Source organism: Hippoglossus stenolepis, chromosome 20 (genome assembly GCF_022539355.2).
Source record: "Hippoglossus stenolepis isolate QCI-W04-F060 chromosome 20, HSTE1.2, whole genome shotgun sequence".
Taxonomy (NCBI): Eukaryota; Metazoa; Chordata; class Actinopteri; order Pleuronectiformes; family Pleuronectidae; genus Hippoglossus; species Hippoglossus stenolepis.
Genome location: NC_061502.1, coordinates 18,528,679 through 18,552,609, shown reverse-complemented (window position 1 = coordinate 18,552,609; position 23,931 = coordinate 18,528,679).

Here is a 23,931-nt window from a genome sequence, read left to right as displayed (position 1 = left end):
GTGCACCGACACCTCAGATAACCTTGCGATTCATCAACCGTATCTCTCACATATTTCAGCGTTATCTGTGTACTCGCACTCCTCAGGTGCAATCCGTCTTGGCACTGGGTGAACTTCCATCGATAAACGCCTCGTTCCCCCCCCCGCTCTGACGGAGGAGCTGCTGTGTGCAAACCCAGGTCAGCGGCGTCTGAGATTAAGATACACGCTTTGTTACACTCGCTGGGAAATTTGTCTGGTACGCTGAGGATGCACCGGTCGAGGGAAAAGTGGAAGAATGCAACGCTGACCAACAGCGGCTACATCGTCTGTAAACAAGGAGGATAAACAATCCACTGCATTTATATCCATTCAAACTAAACAGAATATATTGAGGTTTCAGTATCAACATTTATTCTTCAGCTTCAGGAAAAAGGTAATTTAAAGGAAACAGATGAAGAAGAATCATCTCAGTTTGACTCAACGTCCCACTTCGCTCACATTAACCAACTAGTTCAGTTAAGAAATAGATATTTTACACTTAAAAATCATCATCTGCTCATGTAACACGTCCTTCCAGCCCTCAGACGTTCCCCTTCTGTCCAAATCCTCTTCTCGCCACCGAATTTGAACAAGATTGAATTTCCCTGCTGAGTCAGAAGAAGTAAAGCAGCCTGAGTGTTTGGCTGCGTTCGGTGTCACCTCCTAAACAACAGAGAGGTCGACATGTGTTTATCTGCGTGTCACATGCTGAACTGCAGCTCATACCAGGGTTTATTGTTTTATAGCTTCAGCTTGAGCCGATATTTGGGATCAATATTTAAACATATTGTTCTCGAGAGCGTCTTTCTAGCAGTTTACTGATTTCACACAAATGTAAAAGGTTTTCCAGGAAACAACCAACAGACCTTCCTTCGAGCAGCCACAGGTTTTAACAGCACACTTGATTATAATTCAAAGATTTGGCTGAAAGCTCCTCATCCAGCTGACGACATAAGAATTGTTCTATTGTTTTTCAATGTGCTGAAGATTCACAACTCCGGTAAATTGTTGGCACCTTCAATCGTTGATTCCCGATTCTAACAATAGAAAACTTGGACGAGAAAGCATGTCTGAGTTTTACAAGAGAAAATGCTTTGAGGACGGGAAATAATTTATGAGGGCGAGTTTAAAAAAGTTATGAGGCTTCAACAATCACAAGCAAAATTTCAAATTTGGCCCCAATACCCGTCGAGGTAGAGCGTCAATCTGTGACGTGAAGAAGATGAGCGTCGCTTCGTCAAAACGAAGACGGACTTGAAGAGGAAGAGGAAGAAGTGTCAGGGCGCCAAAGCTGCAGAGTTGGGTGGGAAGTGAAGATTGTGTTTCTGATTGTTTCAACCTTCTGAGGAAAAATCTAAAGTTTGACCCACTGTGTCTTGATGAGTGAGGTGTTTTTATAACAACACATCGGAAACAACACAAAACGAGAGTCAGCTTGCGTGAAACAGCATTTCTCCTCACAAGAGAAGCCGTGAGGCCGCAGAGTATCGGCCACCGACTCGTGGGTTTAGTCCTTTCACACAGCTGCAGCTCTTCAGACGCCGCGTGGATCCAGAAGCCTCGTCTCCTCACTCGTCTCCTCACTCGTCTCCTCACTCGTCTCCTCACTCGTCTCCACCTCGTTTTGCTGCCGCAGACACGAGGGATCGGAGCAAAGCACTTTCACACAATCATTAAGGAGCGTGACCTAAATTAACGAGGACAACTGGCTAATACGTGGCTGGTAATATTCGAGCCTTTTCATTCCCACCCTTCATTTCCGCTGCTCGTCCCTCCATCTCTCATCCCTGTCGTTTTCTGGGCTTTCAACTTTTTTCGCCGCGCCGCTCTCTTTCACTCATCTCCTCTCTCTCTCTCTCTCTCTCCTCCCTCGTCGCCTCGTCTCTTTTCTCCTTCCTCCGTCACTCGCTCAGAACCCGGTGGAAAGTCGGCCCTTTGAGCCTCTGTGTCTTTTCTGTGGCTTCAAGTTAAATAAGCCGAGCATTATTACGGAGATGAGTGAGAAATCCTAATGACTGCCGGCTGCCCTCGGCCCCTAATCCCACTATTCCCTGTTTGGCATCATTGTGTTTTAAAGTCGTCTTTCATATTTGATGGAAGTGTCCTTTACGTATTGTTTGAGTTCGGACCCCTCCATCTGAATCCACCTCTCCTCGTCTGTTGCACGTGGAGTCAGACCCTTTGTTCCAGGAGGTAACTTCAGCTTTTACCCCGAAACCAAACTTTTTAATTCTGAGTAAATTACAGAAAGAACAAAAAAAACAGGAAGAAGAAGCTGCAGCGGGGGGTTCTACCCAGGAGAATTCATTATAAGATCCAAGCTGGAGTTTGAGGATTCAGCCGTTCATCCATGCACTTTATTCAAGCAGGATAAAACTCTTTGTACAAGCTTTGAAACAGCTGCCATGACAAGTGAGTGTATTCAGCGTATATATACAGTATGTATATATATATATATAAATATAGGTTGTGTTTGAGGAATGTGGGTCACCAGGAATATGTTGTGTTTTTAACATCTGTGAACTCTTGCATCTTAAAAATATGATGGCGTATATGGGCTGTATACAAAGAAGAAAATATATCTGACACATGCGTCCACAGTGTGTATTTCTTCCCCTCACACACGTACAGATGCTCCTGCAGATGTTGCTGAGCAGCAGTCAGTCATCAGACACATGATGAATACCAGTGCACCAGTTTGTTGACGGCCCCCACGTCACTGGAAAGGCTGCTCAAGGAAACACAACATGTGTGGAACTATAATGTTTAAGTTAGATGTTAATTTAGGTTTGAATGCTGAGGTTTCGTCATAAGTTCGTTGGAGTCAAGACTCGAATGAACGATGTGCAGATGATGAGATTGAAGTCAAACAGACAAGGATGTTAAAAACATGATTATGTTGTGATATGATTTCAGGCGACTTCAGTATTATCGTGTAATAACTCGATAAACGACTCGAGAATCAAATGACTTACGTTAAATCAGCACCGACGTGTCTGCGTGGGTCGAACCCCAGCGAGTCAGCACCTGACTGTAGCTCCGATCTCTGTGTGAGTTTCTCTTTGACGACTTGATTTCTAAAGACGCTCCTGAATATTTCTTATTCCTGCTCTGTGCGCTGTGTGTGTGTCTGTGTGTGTGTGTGTGTGTGTGTGTTTCATCGAGGTGGGAGTGTGTTTCACAAATACGTTGATCCGAACAAGGCAGGCTGACTGACAGGCGTTCTGCTGGTCTCTCTGAGGGGACGTGTAGACTTGAGTAGCAGTAATCCAGCCCACACTACAGGGACTTCACACCGCGGCTCCCTGCCCGCACTCGGAATTATTTGCTGCCACGGGAATTTCACACTAACGCACACTGGGGGTCCCTGTGAAGTCTCCCAGTGTGTGTGTGTGTGTGTGTGTCTATATTGGGGGAGCAATTAGATGATTGACGGTGATTGATGTGGCTGCATGGAACACACACACATGAACACACACACACACACACCCTTCCTTCTACTCCGCACCACCCAGACCAGTCACCATCAATCGGCTAATTGCTTTACACTGCAGCTCGCTGAGTTTGAGGATTGAATCACTATTCAATTAGAAAATAGAGCTGTACTCCATTGTCCCACGGGCCTGGAGCCTCCCTCTCCCTCTCTCACACACACACACACACACACACACACACACACACACACACACACACACACACACACTTTGCTTTCCTAACACACCTTTGACTGTCTCCCTCCCCACTCGGTAGCCATGGTGATGCTGAGTCGAGGCTCTGATCCTGTATAAGTGATGAGGAGTGTGATCAATGAGATTATCTCGTCTTTCAGAGATGAGGAGGTTTAGTGCAGGAGGAAGGAGGAATCATCTGGTTTGCTTTTGCTTTCACTACATTGTAGTAAGTAGGAAATATTCAGGGTTTGGATTGTGTGTTTGGATAAAACATGACTTTTAATGGCATCACCTTTGGCTCGAGGACATCGTGATGTGTGGTTACATGTTAGATACTCAATCCTACACACTGCACCTTTAAATAACGTATTGTTATAATTATCATTCCAACATACAGACAACAAACAATTACAGCAAATCAGCAAAAGAGTGTGAAACTATGCAACTATAGATTATTTTGCATATCTGCACAGAAAAAGTAAAAAATTGATTAAAACAAATCTGTTTTTAAAATGTTACTAAAGGTCTTTCTCACACTAACACACACACACACACACTCACACACACACACACACACACACCACACACACACACACACACACACACACACACACACACACACACACACACACACAGCTGATGTTTCCAGTGAGGACTTCTCTCCCCTGTTTGTTCAACAGCAATTTATTTATTTACGATTAGCCAGCTGGATAAAAGATGTGCATTTCAGCAGGAAAGTTTGGATCCATGTCTCTACACAGCAGGACACTGAGCTACACACACACAGACACACACACACACACACAATGATTGGCAGGTGTAGGTCTGCGGGTACTTTCTGATAAGGTCTTCAAAGTGGAGCCAGGACTGAAAAGTCTGCAGAGAGAATCATCTCTAAAGTTAAGGACACAGAATGAATGTCAATGGAACCTGCAGCTCTCTCTCTCTCTCTCTCTCTCTCTCTCTCTCTCTCTCTCTCTCTCTCTCTCTCTCTCTCTCTCTCTCTCTCTCTCTCTCTCTTGGTGTGAGGAACTTTGTTCGGCCTTCGCAAGATGACGTAAAAACTATTGGAAGATTTCCACGAAACTTGGTGGAAGGATGTGGAAGATATATTTTGTATGATATTAACAGAACTTTATAAGAAAGTGAAATGTTGTTGACAGTTTTCTATGTAGAAATAGTGATGAAATCATATTAATGTGTTTTTCATATCCTGTTATAATGTGAATGTTGTGTCTCGTGCACGTTCTCATCAGAGATTATACACACGACTAGTTTGGGTTGTCAACCTCTCTGAAATCTAATATGTAAAACCCCAAAGAAGATTAAAGATGATTTATCAGAGGAGGAGATTCACAGAGTTTTCTCCCTTTTGATTTAGATTTTTCTCACTTTTTGTTTTTGTAGAAACAGCCATGAATGAAATTTCCGGATTAGGACCATGATGCGTGAAAAAGCTTTTTATTTAAAGATGATACGCCTGCATCCCTGAGCACACACACACACACACACACACACACACACACACACACACACAGACACACACGTTGCCTTCCCATCCCTGGAAGCTGTGGTGTGTGTTACATTAATCCTGTTAGAAGCACATGGAGAGTCGTGGTGTCATAAATCTCACGGTGTCACTACCATTTAAAATAGAGATGTTTCCCTTTGCTGATTCACTGCAGCTCTGAGTGGAATCATGAAGCTGGGGAACCACACTGTCTCTAAAACTGGGACGTGGCTCGTGTGGTGTTAAACATTAAACAACCTGTTAAATCAGATAAATCTACTCTGATCATCAAGAGCTGTGATGGTGTAACATTAACACGAAATACATAAATACATGAATATGTCAAATAAGAGCAGAAAACAAAAGAGCTTGTAAAACCGTCATAAAAACCGAAAATAGGAGTGAACAGGAAATGTCTGATCAACTGGGTCATCATTAGAATTTGATAGTTTGACGGCCTGAGTTATTAAAGTTTATAAAGATGAAGTTGATAATCGTTACACAAGTTTTCTGTAGTTGTTGGTAACTTTAATATGACTTTTTTAAAAACAGAACTGTACATTATTCAGCTGCGGCTCCAGGACAGTTTCACCGCAGCTTCTGCAACAGGCGCCAGATTTAGTCTTTTTTTTATCTGAGGGCTTCGCTGCATCATCATCTTCATCATATTCATCATCTTCATCATCTTCATCTTCATCATCAAAGCTCCCGGCTGCGTTAGTATCGCTCAGCGTTTACTGTACAAACGGAAAAACAAGTCAGTCTCACAAACAAGTGCTCGCCTGCTGCGGTCAGCGTTTCCAACGGAGATCCCATCTCTAATTAACTCAGAGATGTTGCAGGCTTGCACCATATTCTGTCAAATCTTCTCAATGCACTCACACGCATGGACACACACAGACACACACACACATGCACGAGTCAGTTGGTGTGTCGGCCATGTTTGCAGTAATTAGTCATCGATGTTGGACTCCATTTTGCAGGCAGAATGTAAAACAGTGAATTTAAATGGGGAGAGCGAGACACCCCCCCCGGCCCTGCATACACAACCAGCCTCGCTCGGCCCTCTCTCTCCCCCCCACCTCTAGCCAGGCTCCTGCCCTCTGTGGGATAATCAGCTGCTCTGCCCCCGTCGATAACCGCGGCTCCGCTCACACGTGTCCGAGGAGCCGGCGGTTTGAAATCATGGAAAAGGTCGAAACAGCAGCAGAGTCGCCGGATAATTATCGTGTTGGTGGGATCATGAATAATGCATCATGTACGATAATGTGTTCATTTTGTGACACTGAGTATTATCAGTTGTAATCTGGAGGGTAAGATATGGATCAGATCCGCATCTCTCCTCACGTGACGTCTTTTCAGCCAAGTCCTTCCTGTTAAGTTTCAAAATAAGAGCCCTGTGCCTTGAAAAGCATTGTTTCTGGGACAATAAATAGCTTCGGAATCTCGACACAGCTTCGAAACCCATTGAGCGTCCCATCCCTCTCCTCTGGTCGCTGAGTTCACTTTAAGCTTCGAGACTTCAACATTTCCCAGCAGGTGAAGTCGTGGATTTACTGAAACGACCGACTGAGACGAGAGCTCAGCGACCAGCAGACTTTCTTCAACCCTGGAGGGGTTAAGAGCCCTAACGAAGCAGAGATGTGGTTTCATATTCTGAGGTGTTGGGAACATTTTAATCACCACGTGAACTTCAGGTTTCCTCCTTTTCTTCTCATGGTTTCTCTGACAACACGTCTGCTCGGTTCTTTCGCTCCTCAGCAGGCACTGAGACACGTCTGTGCTCAGAAAGGTCAGAGACGTGCAGTAAGTGCTTCACTCACACCGAGGACACACTTACACAAGATGTATTTAGTTATAACTGACCACAGCACAAGCTTGTAGAGAAATGTTTCTGTCATGAAATCATGTGTAAAGGTGCGAGATAAGAAAAGGTGCATTTATCCAAGATGTATCATTACAGAGATAAAAGTTATAATAGATTTTATTTATTCGTGTATGTTTATAATAATCTTTCTTTCAATGAAATAGAAACAGGCAAAGCGTCGCCTCACGCTGATGATTGTGTTTGTTTCTGCAGCTCCGATGGAAACTCATTTTAATCCCATTGAATTTCGATCAGCTTCAGTTAGTAAATATGTATTTTACAAAGCCGGTAAAAGGATCATGAGTCTGCAGAACAAACAACGAACTGCAACTCTGATTTAACCTGATTCTAGTTATTATTATGGTTTATTATATTATTTGAGCGACAGACAATATTTTGCAGCTTCCGGTGCAAACAGCGAGTATCAGTCGAATGGTTTTCAACACTAAACACAACCAGTAGTTTAGTGGGTGTTTTAGGTCCTGGCAACATTTTGGCTGAACTCTGCTAACAGCTATTTGCATATGAATACAGATAAATAATATAAAAGCTCATAGATGTGATGACCGACTGAATCCTGCTTCAGAGTAAAAGCTGACTTTTCTCCCTGCACCTCCCTGTAAAGTTTATTTTTATTTCTAGTGTGACTGTGCAGGATTTTGTTTATGTATCTAATCAATGGACAAATAGAAGCAGAGTTTAATGACGCACACAAACCTCGGACAGAGTAACAGTGTGAGAAAAAGCTATGAAATAACATATCAGATAATAAAAGAGAGAGAGAGAGAGAGAGAGAGTGAGAGCAATAATACTTTATCTCTCTTTATCTCTCTCGCTCTTCTCTAGGATTCTGTCCCTGTTTACTACACACTGTGAGTTCAATGGATGATAATCATTTCTATAACTCTGCCTTTTACCACCACTGACACCCGCTGTTGGACCTGATGCACAGTGAGTGTCTGTGTGTGTCTGTGTGTGTGTCTGTGTGTGTGTGTTCTTTCCAGTGTAAGGTCATCCAGCATGTTGCAGATTCTTTCTCCACAAACAATAAAATATGAGAATTTATGTCTTTTTCTTCCTTCATCTTTCTCCCTGTGCGGTAACTTTGTGTCTGTGCGTGGTTTTATCTCTGCCTCTGTGTGTGTGTGTGTGTGTGTGTGTGTGTGTGTGTGTGTGTGTGTGTGTGTGTGTGTGTGTGTGTGTGTGTGTGTGTGTGTGTGTGTGTGTGTGTGTGTGTGTGTGTGTGTGCGTGCGCCGCACTTCCCAAAGTGCACTGCAGAAGTAAATCAACAGCCCCTGCAGCCTTCATGTCCTATAAAGCTCCCGTACTCCCCCACAGCCGTCCCCCCTGTGTGCAGCCCACAGGCCGGTCCAGCTCCCCGCTCTCTTCTCATCTTTTAAGTATACATTTGTTCTCTCCTCCTCGCCGACAGCATCATGGAGGAGTTGGAGCCGGTCAGTAGATTTCTCCCGATGCATCACATCGCTGCGTACAGATATAGCGTGAAGGCTGCAGATTAATTTTGTTTTTGTGCTTCTACTCGAGCAAACTTCATGATTCTGGCGTCAGACACATTATCGGACCAATAACTGTCTGATCTGATTGATTGGGATGTGATGGGAATGCAGATTATCAGGAACAACTCCATTGCACTTTATCTATCAGGGTTTATTCCTGTATATTTATGAGCCCTTGATGGAGAGAAGTCTGATTTTTGTCTTGGCAGCGTCCAGACACAGAAAAGCCAGATTGTCTGTCTTGTTATTTTTCACTCAGGCCCGAGCTGCAGCACGATGCTCGATGCTTTAGATGCCATCGCTGAAACTCCCCGGCCCCTCCTGTCCAATGACAGCGTGCTAAGATAGTTCACTTTGCAACGTGCACAACTGCAGAAGAGTTATACCTCATGCACGGAGCCATGTGTGCAGAAATGCTGATAATGCTGCATTATACTTCACATTATACTTCACATCTTGGAAAAACACTATCATGCCATCGCTGAGAGAGTTTACCGTGTTATTTCCAATCCTCGAGTGCCGGAGCAGATGTGACTTTTCCCTGTGTGCGCTGGTTAATGAGCCACAGTTGATCTGACGCCAGGTGTGCCCCCCCCCGCTCTCAGCGAGGAACCGGAACCTGCAGGACGGAGACATCACAGAGCGGAGACAGAAACAAAGGCAATGACCCGTGAACTGAGACCATTTCCAGCACTTAAATAAAACAACAGAGTCGAATCACAAGTCAACGTGATGCTGCCTTGTTCTCAGGACACAGTGTTTCTGTGTCTTTCCTAGAAATACACAAACTACACAGCAGCAATTCAATGTATTTCTCTATAGATAATATATTTGTACTTTTAGTGAAACGAAGGAAAAACGTATACAAATTACAAATAGTTTAAATTTTTTCAATTTAGGAATCGAACTTCTTCCCTGTTCTGTTACTAGTTTACCATGAGCAGAATATCCTGAATATTAAAATGAGTAAAATATGATTTTAATTTGAACTCTTCCCTCTTTCAGTGTCCCTGTTTTTTTATAGGAAAAAAATTATGTGAGTATTAAAAATGTTCCAAAGTAAAATTTTCTTTTTTGTTATTTTTTATTTCAGTTTTATTTCCGGGTTCAAGTATTTTCCACATGTAAGTGATTTTATTCTACATGTTTAAATTAATGGAGGAAGAATCAATTAAAGTCTTTAAAAGTAATTAACTGCTTTGCATTAGACTTTATAATTTAGTAATTAATGTGCACAAGAAAACCTCTTTAAATTCACATTATTCACACACAGGATTGATGTTTTGATAAATGATAAATACTTTTTAACTAATCTGTATCACATCTGTATCTGAGGTGTCTGGACGTTATCTGATCCAGTTAAACAATCTTCAGCAGCAGCCTGCACACTGCTCCTCTTCCTCTCATCTGTCCTCTGACACTTCTCTTCTTCTGATCTCCATCGCTCTCCTTCTTCTTCTTCTCCCTGACGCCGCCTCCCTCTCACGTTGATTAATTCCACAGGGCCGCCGCCTGGTGCTTCTCAAGCCCCCGTCCTCCCACATCACCCCGGGCCATGCAGGCGGCCGCAGGGATTCTGACTCAGTGGATTGAAGTTGGGAGAAAACAGGGAACTTTGTTCACTGTGAGATCAAGACTCGTCTTCCTCTCGCAGCTGATGATGGGGGAGAGGAAGAAAATCGCTCCGGGCCTTTTGGTGTTTGGAGGAGGAGAAACGATTTTACCTGCTCGACATGGACTCGGCCGCGAGTTACGAAACACGGCTCAGCTGGTTCCAAAGCTGCGGAGCCGGGAAGTGGTTCAGAATAAACTGGAGGACTATGATAATAATAATATCATCATTTAGTAATGAGGTTGTTTTGTATCACATTTTTATTTAACAGTGCTTCACAAGAGAATAAACAACATTCAAATTAAATTAAGAGTAAGATAAGAGCAGTAAGAGATGTACAATTCTGCAAAAGCAGGATCTTGAGGACTAATTTTGTGTTAAAGTCCATTTGGAGATATCGTTATTACCACTTTCACACTTGAAATGACACAAAACGTCCTGATTCACTTCTTTCCTTTGCTCAAACAGAATCTTTTTGGGGTTTTGGATCATTTGTCGAACAATCAGAGAAACGTTTTCTGGTTCAAAAACATATATTTTAAGTTTAACATCCAGTGTCCGTGTGTTGGTTTAGTGTTGGAGCTGCAACATGTTGATTGTCAGTGTCTGCTGCACTGAGCTGTTGCGGCTTAAAGATGCGTCTTTGAAAAGACACTGTCCTTTTTACGTCCCACTCACTTTCTCATTCAGTCAATTTGCTCACTTTCCAGTGTGCAGGACCCACAATGCACCGCTCTGTCGGAGCAGAAAGGATGTGAGTGGGTGCACGTGAACCTGGAGTGTGACAGCGTGCAGGCCGCTTACTGAGATGTGTTGGGGGAATCTATTGGAAACCATTATCACAGCCATTTTCCAGTTCAATACCGAGCTCATCGGGAGGTTTCTCCTGCAGCAGCGTCTCTTTGATGAGAGGGAATCTGTGACAAATACTTCAAACAACTTCATATTCACACCGACCAGGGAACACAGGGAAACACGGGCTGCTCCTGGTAACTGCTCAAAATGGCGGGTGTGCTTTTTGCATTCATTAGCATCCAAAATGTTCGACTGCACTCACCTGCTGTCGGCAGAATGAGAACTCATAAGACTCGGTCCTGCTCGGATTCCTGTTTCATTTTATGAGGGGATGAGGGGGGGGGGAAGGGAGGATGATGAAGAGGAGGAGAAGCGATCAGGTCATCACACCCCCGGGGACAGACTTTCAAAGTAAAAAGTGTTGTAATGCTCCCACTCACTCGGGACGCTGGCTGCCACTGATGAGGGATCCGGCTGCTCCGGCTCTTCAGGACGTCTGTCGGTTCTGCAGAGATCAGACCCGACGCTGGATCGTGTGCAGCTCGGTGAGGAGGGAGGAAACAGATGAGTCACCAAACGGAGGCTGTTGTTGGAAGTCTCGTCTTTCATCCACGTTCACAGAGAAATGTGCAGGTGTGTGAGATTCATGGCTTCATGCTAACGATCTGGCCCCCGAAGCCTGAAACAGCATTTAAGGCATTTTATTAAATATGTCCCATCGTATTTTTCTCTTTTAACTAAAGAACAGAAAACAGAAAAGAAACAAAAGCATTATTCCACAGTGCTGGTTCTCAACCTTGAGGTCAGGTAGATAAACCTGAAGGGTCAAAAGATGAGGAAGACAACAACAAAGGGAACGATGCCTCTGTTGAACCAATTTAAATGTATTCATATGAGCTGATACATCTTTATATTTCTCATAAATCAAGAAGAATCAAGTCTTGGTTTAGTTTAAAGGGTCAAAAGCTAAAAAACGATCAGGAAGCACTGGTGCACATGAGCAGTTTGAACGAAATTGCAAAACTATTTCTCCGTCCAACCTCTGGAACTCGATTAATTCAAATTCACAAGCACCAGTGTACGTTTTCCTTTTAGCAGGTTCACACACACTGGTCCACATGACACAGATAACTTCACTAAATGCGTCCAAAACTATTTGTGTTTAACTTTCCTGCACTTTCAAGTTGAATTTTGAGACTTTAACGTCTGCATTAAAACGCTGCAGTGAGGTTTTAAAGATTCTAAAGATCATCGGTACGTGTGAGGAGAACTGTCTCTTTCCTTCTTCTCACATATGATGTTGGCTGATAAAAGACATTAACTGGGTCGTGACACCCTGAGAGCTGTGGAGAAAAGATCTGTCAGTGAAAGGTTCATATTGTTCAGGAGATAAAAGATCAGGAGCTAATTTAAAACTCATCTAGAAAACGCTGGTGGTCAAGGAGCTGATGGAAACTCGGCTGCACACAGAAGCGAGCGGCTCGTTAAGAAACGATATCTGAGCGACAGGTGGAGGACGTGATGTGAGACGAGAAAGAAACGGCTTCAGATCGTCTGAGTGGTTCAGCCACGAGTCAAAAGAAGACATTTATCCTCAGAATGATATTTAAATAATATGTTTTCAGAGGAAGCGTAAGTGCTTCTCTGAGATAATATGACTCTTACATCTGATATTTCCACATCGTGCCCGTCAGGACGTCGCAGGACACTCACAGATTATCAGCGTGTCATTTGCATTTGGCATTTTCACATTTGTTTCCACTGCACAGCTGGAGAGTCGTCGTCTCACAGCGACGGCGGGGGGGCTGTTTTCAAAAAGAGGAGCTTCACAGAGAATACGCACGTATGACAAATGGTTTTCATAAAGAACGTGGAGTATTTAAAAGTGTGTCTATCGACTAATGTTCACTTCAAAGTCATGCATGACGAAGATTAGGCACCAAATCCCCACTTAGTAAAGGTTAGGAGGAGAACGTAGCTGAATATGGAAAATATTAAGGAAGGGTTGATGTCTTTGTTTCCCAAATGCTCCGTTTTACATTCAACCTTTGATACGAGGGAACTGTAGTTTTTTTTTTTTGAAGGAACCGACAAAGACGTCAAGAGAGTTCGTGGTGATAAGAGCCGACGCCGGTGTCGATGTGCTGAGAACAAAATCACTGCAGCAGAACGAACACGTCACATCCCGCACCACCACTCGTCAGAGGATTGGTCGCTGAGCGGAGAATCTCCAGCTGCGTTGTGCACGTGTGAAAGACAAACTGCTTTTCCAGAGATCTCCTGCAGAGACTCAAACTCTTTACTGGTGCTGATCCTGTAAAATATCAGAGATGAACTTAATTTGAGTGAGTCAGGGTTGAATTACTTGACCGAGGGTTTTGTGTTCATCAATCAAACATGTGAGCGTCACCGGAGCCGGTTTGACATCACGACACCTGCAGAATAACAATGAGCCGACAGAGACTTAACATCCTCGGATTATGAAGTGGAGCTGATCAATAAGACTCTGGCTCTGCCTCCACATCAACTCAATCCATCCAGCTCATAAACCTGCACTGTGTTTGTGTCGGTCCTGTAGGAACCAGTTGTGTTTGTGAGTCATGGGGTTGATTTGTGTGTGTGTGTGTGTGTGTGTGTGGTGTTTTCACTGCATCCTCCCTGTCGGCAGCTTGTGGCAAACTGTCATGTGCAAAGTGTTGCAGAGAAAAATAAGCAAACAAAGCAGCTACACGAGGAGCTGCTGGGCCGAGGCAGCGGCAGACAGGCTGCATCACACACATCCTCCCACCGCCACACAAACACACACAGCAGACAGGCTGCATCGCACACATCCTCCCACCGCCACACAAACACACACAGCAGACAGGCTGCATCGCACACATCCTCCCACCGCCGCACAAACACACACAGCAGACAGGCTGCCGACGCCTGACGTTTGTTTTAGCTGTGCACTCGGGGCTGTCAGGATCTGATCGTCTCTCTCACAGACACACACACACACACACACACACACACACACACAAACACACAAATATATCACTCGTTCTTGTTCAATCTCTCAGAATACATTAAGTCATAAAACAACCCGTCCGTTTGCATTTCTGAAGCTTTCAACCATGTCTCCTGTGTGTGTGTGTTTGTGTGTGTGTGTGTCTGTCTGTGTGTGTGTGTTAGGACAAGTGTGTGTTCACCGTCCTTCACTCAGTTCCCTGCTCCCTGTCGTGCTGACGGTCACGCATCTCCTCCCACAATGCACCATGGTCCAACCATCACCCAACAAATTGATTGACTTTTTAATTAATTTATACATATTATATTTAAAGCTACAAAATGAAATGTGTTTCCTCAGGTGAAGACATTATAGTTAATTTGTGTGTGTTCCTGTAATTATATCTTTGTGAGGACCATAGACCCTACGCAGTGAGGACATTTTGACCGGTCCTCACTTCTTCAATGGGCTGTTTGAGGGTCAAGACCTGGTTTTAGGGTTAGAATTAGGTTTAGGCATTAGTTTGAAAGGTTAAAGGTTAGGGTAAGGGGTTAGGGGTTAGGGGTTAGGAGTCAGGGGTTAGGGGTTAGGGGTTAGGAGTCAGGGTCAGGGTAAGGGGTTAGGGGTTAGGGGTTAGGAGTCAGGGGTTAGGAGTTAGGGTTAGGGGTTAGGGTTAAGGGGCTAAGTATAAGGGGTTAGGTTTGGTGGAGGTTCTCAACACCAGTCAGGAGGATTCTTGCTTCGGGACCGTACATTTCATTGCACTCTAATAAATTGTGACGATATTTCAGTGTGGACCAAAGTTGTGTAGCGACTGACCTTCCCAGTGACAGGGGCCATGATTGTGTGTCACTGCCGCTGTGGATTTCTTTCACTTATATGAGAGTTGGACGTGTTTCCACAGTTTGAGTCGTTGAAACGAGCTCCGGATTCTGAGGGACTGACAACACAGCCGATGCTTTATTGTTTGCGAGTCTCCGCAGGGCTGTTCAGGTCTGTTATTTCTCTGTTGTCTCGTTAAGTGTGTTCTCACGATGCGTATGAACACACACACACACACACACACAGTCTGACCTTGCAGCCGCGATGCTGCCGGCAATATTACTGCCACTGCGTCGTCCCACTTCAGGGATTAGCTTGTTGTCCCATATCCGTCTGCTCGCTGTGTCTTCCAGGTACGACTGTCTTGTTAGGAATTAACTTTTTATGGAGACTTGTTGACGGAAGAGTGTCGAGTGAGAACAAAGACACACAATCCAGCTGGAATGAGCCTGAACGTCAGGATTATATGACACACTGACACACACACAAGTTTTTACTCTGTGTCTCGGTGAGGACACTAAGACTGGAAGACGGGGTGAGATGCTGGTCATCGAGGACTGAGGGAAGGGACGCCATCGTCTCTCCTGAAACACATGAACAGAGTTACACTGGCACAAACACGTCTGTCGCCTTTAGTCTTGTTTGATTATGATTTTAAATCACGAGGTTCACCGCCCCCCTCTCTGGTGACAGAGGCATTCTGGGAAATGCAAGAAGTCACTAACTGAATCAGATGTAGCAGGAAAGTGAGTAAAGTCCAGCACAACAGAGAATATTTCCTGGAATGCAGCGGACGTCATAAGTTGATTATCTTTATTTGAGTGTGTGTGTGTCTCCTTCCTGTCTCTTATTTTTATTGCTGCATTACTGTAACTTAGATCAACGTCTGTAATGGAGAAACTCTGCTGAGCCTCGAATAAAACTCCGTACAGGAGAGTATGTGTGAACACAGAGAAACAAGTGACTGTGAAGTTCACTATGAGCCTGAAAACTGAGATCACAACAAAGACTACGTGGAAACAACAGCGAGAAACGGAGAGAAACATGTGACAGAGCAGAAAACAAACCTGCAGTGATACTTGTACATGTCACATTATAAGAGGAAAGAACCCATGTGAGAACACAGCAGGTAAATATCGTTTCTATTATGTGACGGATGCAGAACTGAAAGAAAACAAAGGATGAAAAAGTGCAGATTAGCCCGAGTTTGAAGAATTTGATGACTCCATGTCTCTCTCTTGTTTCTCTTTGCTCCAGAACCGTCACATTCATTCAGCCCTGGAATAATAAACAAGTCTTTCCTCCATCAGCTGTGAGAGATATCTACCATCGGCTCCTCTGGTCTGAAACTGATCCAACACGTCACATAAACCAACTTTATCGACTTTGAATCGTCTCGTTGTATTTATTTCAAATCAATCAGAGTCCTGGCCCTGATCACATGAACTGAACATCCATCCTGGGCTCAGCTGGCCGTTGTCTCTGCTTCTGCAACATGAGCACAATGCTCTTGTTTTGGATTCGTCATCCTCCCTCTGCTGCGGCCCATCTGGACTGGAACAGGAAACAGGGAGCTGAGCAGAATTTAACTGTACGAAGGCACGAGGCCATTTCGATGAGATCGTGATTCATGATTCAACAGAGATTTGGCTGGAACATGATGTTGTTGGGGGGTGGGTGGGAGAGAACAGAGAGAACAGTTCAAAAGACGAAGGAAGAACATGGAAAGTTACTCAGAAGAACTGGACTGGAGCCTGCGCTCGTTCATCAAGGACAATGAACTGCGTCAGAATCAGTGAGTTTATTTACTGAAGCACCTTTTCACAGAGAAATGAAAGTTTTTAATAACAGCATGAATTCAGCAGGAAGTAATAAAGTAGAAAAGTTTCAAACACCAGAAGACACAAGGTGAGACGAAGGTCACGTTCATGTCCGACCTCGTCCTCGACCCGAGAAAAGAAATCTCTCGTCTCACTTCTCACAATTCCTGTTCCTGGTTTGTTGTGTTTTCCTGTAACCAAGCAACCGACTGCAGAGAAGACGATCCACTTCCTGTTTACGTCTGCAAACACACGACATCATTTTAGCTTTAAAATGTTTTTTTTTTTTTTAAATGAGATCTTATTAGATTGGATGTACTACTGGTGATATAAGATAAGATAATCCCACGCTGGGGGAAATTCATGTATTACAACAGCAGATTGAGGTTGACAAGAGAAGATATGAAAGTATAAGAATATAATAACATAGACAAAAGAATAGCAAACAAAAATAATAACAACATACACCTTTGACTACAGATTAGCATGAATGTAAAGTTTTAGTGGTAAAGGAGGAAATAACAGTGAAATTATTGTTTCTGTAACGAATAAATCTGATTGGATGTGGAAATAAACACGACAGACGTTTCCTGTGCATTAAGATTTCAAAATAAAACTAAAATAATCCTTCGAGTGAGACAAACGAGTCTGGAAGTGGCACCGTGGCGTTTGTCTCTCGTCTCCCACCATCTGCTCCGCCTCTTTACAAACCGACTTGTCTCTGCTGGAGACGAATCGCTGCCTGGAAGCTTCCCCTCCTCTTCCCCTCCTCCTCTCTCCTCTTCTCCTCGCTGATATCCCTCCCTCATCTAATTCCACTCCCCAGCAGTAATTACTGATACTGTGCCACATGCCAATCAGAGGGAAACTGAAGAATGTGTAATCAGAGGCAGTCGCTGTGCATGTGTGAGAATAATCCTCGACACGCTGAGTGATTCATCCGCGACCTGTCTCCCCTTCTCCACAAAGGAGGTTTGAGGAAGGAGGAAGACGCGGTCGATTCCGTGTGGGCGGAGGATGAAAACGCTTCTGAAAGCCCGACTTCAATTACACTCGGAGACACAGGAGACGGAGGATGAGACGAGAGAACAGAGGGTGGAAAACATATTTAGACGCTTCGGTTTCTCAAATGTTTTCCAAACTCTAGGAGAGAGTTCAGTTTTAGAAGACGCAGGCAGCCAGTGCAACAGTTATTTGTGTATATTCTCTAATCTGAGGAGTGTTTCTGTTCGGCACCTGCCAGAAAACATTTTATTTATCGTACGAAAAAAAGTTTCTCCGCATTCGTCGGAGCTTTCTACACAAGAGCTTTCTATAAATTATTCTGCATGAGTGACAGGGGAAGTGGAGACAGGGAGAAATAAAGATTAAAAACGGTCGAGCATCCTTGATTTTTATGCATCTCCTTGACGCTTTGGCTCCTTTTGAGTCTCGGGCAGCTTCTCTGGCCGAGTGATGTGCGGCCGTGACAGCTCCAGGCCCAGAGCATTAATTAGAAACACACTAATCCAGGTCTCACACACTCACACTCACACACACACACAGACACACACACACAGACACACACACAGGGTCTTTTTCTCTCTTTGTTTCTAATTAATGCTGACAAATTACCAGTGGTTTGTATCTTACAGTATAAAATGAGGGTCACTCTCTGGCTGCTGCTGAATATTCGAACGCTGCATAAATTGCAGCAGCACTTTAAAAACTAATTTGGCGAAAAGTCAAGTTTACGACAGCAGGACAACAAGATTCTGGTTAAAGTCACAGACATTTGTTTCAAAGAGTTTTTAGATTCACAAATGAAGTTGACTTGGGGGATGGATGGATAGAGAGAGAGAGAGAGAGAGAGAGAGAGAGAGAGAGAGAGAGATAGAAGATAGATAGAAGGATAGATAGATAGATAGATAAATAGATAGATAGATAGAAGGATAGATAGATAGATAGATAGATAGATAGATAGATAGAAGGATAGATAGAAGGATAGATAGATAGATAGATAGAAGGATAGATAGAAGGATAGATAGATAGATAGACAGATAGATAGATAGACAGATGGATAGATAGATAGATAGATAGATAGATATTTCTAAATGAGGCGTAGAGTCAAAGACGAGCTACAGATTCTCAGCAGACGACAAAACCAGAGAAATTTCAAACCCCAGGAAAAAAAAGTAAAGAAATCCATGTAAACAAATCAGTGTAGAACAAGGTGAACGTGGAGCGATGCAGCTTCGCTCCTGCATTATTAAAACAGCTTTTTGTTCCAGAGAACGTCGGCTCCTCCACGAGAATGTGGCAGAGCTGCCTTTTTAAATTAATAACCACGCAGAGTTGTTTTCTACGTCTCAAACTACGGAAATGTGTTTGACTAAGAATGAGCTGCAGTTGTGGGAGGATCTCATCCTGCACCACACTGACTCTGTGGCCTCAGATCCACTCTCTGCTGTTACTGGTTCAGATGGTTTCTAACTGTCGTCTCCTCCTCAGCCTCCATGTGCGCTAACTTCACCTCTGAGTGTGTGTGTGTGTGTGTGTGTGTGTGTGTGTGTGTGTGTGTGTGTGTGCTGCAAGCTCTTTACTTCCAGGTTAATTTACTTAGCCCCGTGCACGCTGCTCTGCTGTAGCTGCAGCACAAAGCCGCCCCTGGAGTAAGAGAAACATTGTGCCAAGTCAGATCACATCTCCACGTCTTGTGTGGTGAGTGTTTCCGACTGAGGTAATTGAGTTAAACTGCTGATGAGGTGGAAGCCCGAGTCTCCAGGCTGCTGCCGTCACTGCATCTTATTCAAACCACCTTGAAACAGACGGGGAAAGTGAAGCGTGTCGACGGGAGGTCGCGGTTTAGGAACTCAGAGGATTAACGCCGGGGACAAACAGCTAATAAGAAATATACTGAGGGGTCAGTTGGCTTCACTTCACGGTTTGTTCACTCATGAGTTGATTCAGTGTTTCTGGTTGTGGAAGCCGATGCATTACGTCACTATGACATCACCATGAAGTCATAGTGACGTCATGATGACATCATAGCTACCACATGATCATTAAAAAATGATTTTTCAATCTACAGTGAGATTCGGGTCGTGTCTATAGATATATTTGTTCAGCAAGTTGTTTTAAATACTTTTCTCTTGCTAGAAAAAAATGCATATTATAAAAATAGTGGTTTGGTTTAATCCAGGAAAAGTTCCCAATGACATCAGATGTAGAACTTAGACAAGAGCCTCTCTTTGTTTCTATCTATCTATCTATCTATCTAACTCTGTTATTTGATTTATTCACATAAACACTTCATTAAATATGAGACTTTACATTTAACTGATGTAATAAAGTTACATGATATTTAACACGTTATTGAAATACATGAAGTCAACGTTTTAAGCAAAACTGTGCAACTCCTGCGACTTCTCCTCTAAGATGGTCCAAAGCTGTAGGAGGCTCGTTTGAGCTCTTTATGAAGTTTCAGACTCTGGATCTTTGTTCTTTCTTCCAGACTCCAGCTGATGAGAAGTCGCTCTGACTTGACTCTCATCATTGTGGAGTCTCTCTGTAGCGTTTCAGTTAATTGTCGCTCACCTCACTGTGTCGAAACGTACCTTTAAAATATGTGTTTTCAGATCTAAATCTCCATTCTGGTCAGGTTGTGTTGAACTTTAAGAAAACCCTGCAGTGGATAATCATCCGTTCTTCTATTAACTCAGAAACTCATCATAGCTGCATTAATATAAAAGTGAGCCTTGGGCTTTGAGGCTCTAATTTGTTTTTGGGCTGCCTGGCAATCATTGTCTCATCTCCAGCCTGAACAGCCTCGCTCCGTTATCTGACCCATGTCCATGGAAGACTTGCATCAACGTGCATGTGTGAGGACTAGACAGGGATAAATCAACATCATCAACATCTGTGTGTGTGTGTGTGTGTGTTGATTTGTGATCGATGAACATCTGCCCTCTCACTTTGGCCTTTTTGAATTTAACCAGAACAAACTCCAGCTTATCGTCATCATGTATCTCTCCCAGCATCTTGTTTTCCTTCCCACAAGGCCGAGCAGCCTGTAGGCACAAGTGTGTGTGTCTGTGTGTGTGTGTGTGTGTGTGTGTGTGGACAGTATTTATATTTGACTTCACCCTGAGATGGATAAGTCATGAGTCACTGAGACTTTTTCTTTGTTTTCATGAATGATTCAGTCGTCTGACAAACTAATAAACTGCCTCAGCCTCAGTGAGCGGAGCAGCAGCAGCAGCAGCAGCAGCAGCAGCAGCAGCAGCAGCAGCAGCAGCAGCAGCGTCACATGGGTCCACCTGAGTATCTCTTCAATACTTGATGTTCTTTGTTCTGGACTTCAATTTAAAAGAAACACCGAGGAGATGGATGGGAGGACGCACAAGATCTGTTTTCCACCGACTGCTGTGTATTCGGAGGGACTCAAACCGACGGCTGGTTTGTTGACTTCGGTCGTGTACGTCTCCGTTTCTGCAGGTTGTAAGAGAATCTGCAAAAAGCTCAAAAATCCAAAATAAAGTCATGCTTTGTAGGGAATAACGTTTATTAACTTGGAAATTATAATCAAATCTAGATAAATTGTTCTATTACTCAAAATGTCCAGCCCTTGCGTAGCCCCATCTCGTGGCCTTCATCACTGGGAACTAAAATAGATTTAGATTAAAAAGTCAATTTCCATTTCTTATTCCTTGAATTTGTCAGAAACTATTAGTTAAGGACTAAAGCAAAAGGTGACTGAGGATTAAACTGTTTGAAAGGTTCAAATCCCAGTGAAGAGAAGCCTTCGCTGGGTTTTTACTTCACACACACGTTTAAAAACAAGTCACCTGAGTTTTACTGTTTAATAATCAATAGGTCACATTCAGATATGATCTTAAAAAGGCAGAGAGGGATGTGTCATTGTTGGCTGTTCTCTCTCGACATGTTCGCTGCTGCAGGGCGACACAGACCTCGCTCTTCTCTTGTGTGTGTGTGTGTGTGTGTGTGTGTGTGTGTGTGTGTGTGTGTGTGTGTGTGTGTGTGTGTGTGTGTGTGTGTGTGTCAGACACAGAGCTGCTCTGGTCTCCAGGGCGGTGACATTCGAAAGCGAGCCAGCCGTGCCATGCCAAGCTAACACCCTGATATTGTGCTGACATTTCCCTCCCGCTGGCTCCTGCAGCCTGTTTGCTTAGCCTTTGAGTGTGTGTGTTATTGTGTGAGAGTGAGTGTGTGTGTGTGTGTGTGTTTGTGTGTGTGGGTGAATTTTGATTTCTAACCCATGTTGTTAGGACATTTTAATGAGATCTCACAACGTCATGGATCTGCTGGTGGGTTACGACTTGGTTTTAAGGGTTAGTTCTTCATTTGTGATGGTAAAGGTGAGGCCAGGTAGGGAATGCATGAGGTCTGTGTGTGTGTGTGTGTGTGTGTGTGTGTGTGTATTATCAGCATCTGTCACACACACACAACACTGGTACTGACCGTCAATGAAGTCATTTTAAAACAATGAAAACATGTTGGTATGAGATTAAGCCCAAATATCCCGGACCTGAACGCTGCCATCTTGTGTTGAAGACGTCATGTGGAGTCAGGGTCACAGCCGCGGTATCAAGGTCACGCCCACACATGCACTCAGCCAATCACGGGTCGGCCTCAGCTGTCAATCCTGATGTTTTACCACTTTTATACGGCATCAAATAACTATAAAAAAACAAACTGACCAGGAACCTGAGCGGTCGGGGCCTGAGGCTCGTTCTCTTCTGAGAAGTTCATCATTTCCCAAACTCTGGAGAGCGTCTGTGGGGATTGAATTCAGACGCTGAGCACTCGTGTCTTTCAGAGATACTCGGGGCCTCGTCCCGTCTCAGGAGGCGACGGGGTGGTCCAGCGGAGTGTGGCACCACGTAGCCTCGCAGAGATGAAGCTTAGATTCACTGAGCTGAGCTGAACTGGGGATGGGAGTCGTAGTGAGTCCTGAGGAAGTTGTGGGTTTCCAGGCACATCAGGAAGTGGTTTATACTCAGGGAGGTTGTGGTTCGAGTCTCGGGGACATGAGATCAGCCTGTGGACTGGAAACTGGAAGATCTCAGGGAAATGACATGCACTCCAATATACTGACGGCCTGGAGTATGAGGCCTAAATCTGAGCTGCTCATTTCTGTCCAGTGTATTTTCTAAGTTTGAAAAGAAAAGGACAAGGGGACAGTTGTTGGAGCTGCGATTTCCAAAGACTTCAAATACAGAGGAACCAGAAAAGCTGTGAAACCAAAATGTGAATCCTCCTCCGACAGCTGCAGGTTGTGTTAACTTCAGACTGGTTGTCTGTTGTCTCTGATCCTGCTTCTCGTCCACCACACATAAAACTTTGATTCCACCTCATCCGACTCCTCCACAGAAACCGTGTCTAGTTAAATAGTTTCCAGCTGCTCACATTCTGCCTACAAATGACTTTTCTTTACACAGATTCATCGAGCTGAATTATTTATGCTGCTCCTGTGTTAATAATGCATAAGTACATTTATGGTGTAACTGTGGGGGCAACTTACTACATATAGAGAAGGTTAAACTTTAACAGAGCAGAGAGTCAGTGGGACACTTCCCACCATGTCAAAGGGCTCCGATGATGTTATGAGCTCAAATCTTCTACTTGTCCTCGGGTTTGTTTCTTCACTGTTCGGTTCAGCAAGTTCAGGAAAGTGTTGTTTGCTCATAAACATCTTGAGTTGGTTGTTTAAAGCCAAAAATTAACATGATGCTGTGTGAAGACTTGAAACTAGAGATAGAGAAATAAACTCCTCCTTGTTTACTGACGTTATAGATTAAGTGAGAAGCAGTGGAGTCGCCCTCTGCTGGTCATGTGAGAGAATGCAGGTTTCACAGAGGGCCTTTTTTAAGGCTGCTACAAACAGAACTGGCTTCGGAATCATTTCTTAAAATAACAAAGTTTCATATCAGATCCCCTTCATCTTTTCATATTCTCAAATTTTGTAGCCTGCTGAAAGAAAACTCAACATTGAGGATTAAAAATTGTGTCTTGTCTTATTGTTTGTGGATCGTTAGTGTCCATCAAGTTAGAAATGCAGTGATTTCCGTGTCCTGTTAGATTTTCTCTTTCCTCCGAGTATCACTCAACGCAGCAGAAGCTAATGTGACGGCATGAAGGTCGTGATGGAAGCGGCGATGAGGGGGCACAGGGGCTGACGTCTGTGTTTCTGATAACTCCTCTGTTCCTAAATAAGCATTTTAAAGAAAGCCAATCGATGCAGACTGAGGAGACTGTTAACCCGCGAGAAGGAAGGAGGCTGAGAGAACGGCTCTGGTGTCAGGCC